The sequence below is a fragment of the Perna viridis genome, chromosome 4 (genome assembly GCF_037379345.1).
Source record: "Perna viridis isolate PV_CMFRI_1.1 ecotype Kerala chromosome 4, ASM3737934v1, whole genome shotgun sequence".
Classification (NCBI taxonomy): Eukaryota; Metazoa; Mollusca; class Bivalvia; order Mytilida; family Mytilidae; genus Perna; species Perna viridis.
The window spans coordinates 364,919-368,655 of record NC_142448.1 but is presented as its reverse complement, the minus strand read 5'-3'; positions in this window follow the sequence as shown (position 1 = coordinate 368,655).

The following is a 3,737-nucleotide window of genomic DNA, read 5'->3' as shown; positions in this document are numbered from 1 at the left end:
GGCTCCATGCAGTTTTGAACCAAGGATTCAAGGATTGGGGCTTCATACGGGAAAGCAAAGTAACGCATAGGCATTAAAAAAATAAAGGACATCAGCAGGGATATTAAAAAAGAAAACTGATTGTATGGTTTTACTTTTGAATTTCGTTCGTTGCTTCGTACTTTTAGAAAATTACCATTTTAACCAAGTGGAATGTTTCCGGGAATTTATTAATTTATTAAAAATCCACTGCGTTTCCTGTGAATTTTAATTTATCATTTAAATCTTTGGTCTTGGCCTTGGAAAGGATATTATTTGAAAAATTTAAAGAGTGGGAGCCAGAAAAATTATAAATCTTAAACAGTAATTCTTGGTGTATATAAAACTTACACTAATATCAGTGGCGTAAACCCAAAATGACTACATGTAAACAGTGTGGTCAGCTTTTTCAAATCTGGGCAATTTGATAGTAAGTGTCAGCAAAGAGTGATCAAGTGAACAAAGATCCTAGCGGAAATAAAAAAAATGTAGTCCAGGAACAAAGCAGACTTTCTGTATCGCGCTAGACTTCTTACAATTAGGCTTCTGGAACGGGGTTATGTTGCTACAAGATTGAAGTTATCACTACAGAAGTTTTATGGTCGTCATCATGAACTCGTGGATCGTTACGGTGTATCCATCTGCACCATGAAAACTGATTTGTTCGACGTGTCATAGTTTTCCTTCCCTTTTTCATCTACCCCGGACTTCACCTTTTTTATGGGCAAATCGGTGGGTGTTTCTAGAAAAGCAGAGGATGCTTACCCTACCGATGTACCTGGTCAACGCTCCCCGCTTTTAGTGGAGTCCGAGTTACTTATTTACTTTTGTTACTCTTTACATATTATTTTAGTTACTTTTTGTTCTTTGTTGTGTTTGTCTGATATCCATGTCTGGTCTTTCTCCCTGGATTATATTCTTTTGATTTCCTCTAGAATCTTGGTTCCCTTGATTACTCTCTCCAACTACTAACAGACATCTATTAACACAATTCCCGTAAGGGGCGGTCGTAAAAACCACCAATCGATAATTCGTTTTAATATACAATCTAAATTCATATTTCAATAAAAACAAAATAATATATGACTGAATTAAAACAAAATTAATCACCTGATATGGGGTTCCACAATGAAATATATTTCTACACTTAGTCTCTTGATCATTTTATTTATTTTTCCAGCGCAGTCGGTATAATTTCGCTTTTTACCCCTTGACCTTAAAGACGCTCTTCCATGGAAACACAAGTCACCTGATCACAATTCTGTTTCCCGATTGGCCAAATACTGATTAATTTGTAGCGTTCGAAAAGCTGTATCGAAAATTAAAATTGCGTGCCATGTGTTATTTTCCGAATGAAGTATAGAAAATTATAAGTCAAAGGAACAAATTTTACTGCGTCGGCTATCTTTATTTTTAAATATAGTACTTCTTGTTTATCATGTACACATATGCGCATGCTTATATCTATCGCGCCAAAATCACACGCGTTCTTCTTAACAATTCCGGTGTATAACGAGTCATAATGCTAAACTCCCAACGAATCAATAAATATTTTATTATTTCTTATTTTACTCTTTTCATAGCATATTTTATATTACAACTTTCGCTTATACATACATACATTTCTATTATGCTTCTTTGGCTATAATTTTACCTGTTAAGTTCAGGTCTATTTTTTATTTATATTTATACATGTTAAAAGTTGACCAATCTGACCAATAAGAACCAATCCAGTTTTCAAACTTAAAAAAAAACATTAGTCAATTAACCCATTCATGAGGCACGGACTGGAATGGTCTCGTGTGGCGTTGGTAAAACTGCATACTAACGTCGAGTGTTAGCACAATAAAATCCGGGAACTACGCTCGGCTAGACAAGGCCGTCTAAATTTACATACACTTTTTGGCTCAGTTTAAACTTTTCGGCATTCTAAAGAAGCATACACCTTTAGTAACTAAATTTTTAACACTATCAATTACTAAATTTGCACTTCACCTTGTGATAATCACTAATTCACACCCATTTGACTCTAAAACGCATGCACTATTTGGCAATCTAAATCAGACAGTTCTTCCGTCTTCTGGGTCCGACTGGTTGTAATTTGCTCTTATCCATCAAACTTGACATTTACCTCCTTTGCATGTACCTGGTCCTATTTCATTTTTATACTTTTCAAAATCATTCAATCATTTTGTATTTTTAATCCACATTGCAATAAATCACCCAATCACATTTCCTTATTATCATTTTTTCTAATTACAATTTTCTACTTAACATTTTTTTATTCATTTAATTTATTATTTATTTATTTATTTACTTATTTATTCTCCCCTCCCCCACTCACTAATTTATTCTCAATCTTCGGTAGACGTACTCCCAATACAGAGTGGGGAAACGCTCCCAGACCCACGTGGGGTCTGAGAGTAGGCTAGAGCGTCAATACAGCAGCCCAGCCGCTAGTAGGACATACTGTGACCGAGTTCTTCGGTCAGGTATCCCGAAGGCTCGGGTCTGCCACCAACACCAGTTGGTTCTACTAACCACTAATATCGACCGTGAGAGGCCTGTATTGGTATTCAAGGTCGTTAAAAACCCAGATCATCATAATTCGTTCACACTCTTCACGTTAATGTACTCCCAAACAGTTAGAGTAGGGGAACGCTCTCGGACCCACGTGGTGTCTGGGAGTAGGCCAGAGCGTCAACAGAGCAGCCCAGCCGCTAGTAGGACATACTTCGATTGAGTTCTTCTGCCAGGTATCCCGCAGGATGGGCTCCGCTACCTCCAACCACTAACAGACTAACAGACATGTACTAACACTGTTACGTTGTATGTATGATTTTAGTTACTTTATGTTCTTTGTTGTGTATGTCTGTTTTCCATGTCTGGTCTTTGTCCCTGGATTACTCTCTTTTGATTACCGCTATAACTTTGGTTCCCTTGATTATTCTTACAACAAGTATCGCATGCGATCGTCATCGTCTAAATTGCAATATAAAGTTCATAATGTTATAGTGAGTGATTTTTCTAAAGAGAAATAGTATTCAGTATTTAGTAATCTTTTTGCCGAGAGTCTCGTGCTAAGCGAGAGTCTCGTGCTAAGCGATAGACATCATCTAGATACCATTAAGTTAATTGTGTTTTATGAAAGATTAAGTAGAAATAGAATTACATATGATATTTTTCTCATTTTGTTTCAATAAATGTTATATTGAGTAATTCACTGAGCATACTCAATGAGAAGTTTCTATCAAAGGTTTAAATAAAACCTATTGGGTTGATTTTCATTTAGTTAGATTACTGTTCTGACGTCCAGGACAGTTTAACTTAAGAGTGAATGAAGATCCCCGAAAGAACCCATTGAAAAATATAGAAATGAGAAATATTATATTTTAATGTAAACGCTCGGCACCCGTGACGCGTCTGCTGTTTTTTTCTAGAAACACCCGCCGCCCCAAGTTGCTCATAAAGAGTCAGCAAAGTAACGAAGAGTTTAAATTTTGGTAAAAAATATCATTTTCAATGATTTTTGTTGCTGCTAAATAACATCCCTAAGTCATTTTCGGTATTTCTGTACATTAATATTTTACCTATTTAGCACTTGTATTTGAACTCTTTCAAGTCCAATTGCCAACCCTATCCCGAAAAAATACCTGAACATGAACCACAATGCTAATTTTTAGCATACATGTATATACGATGTTAAAAAAAAGACATGT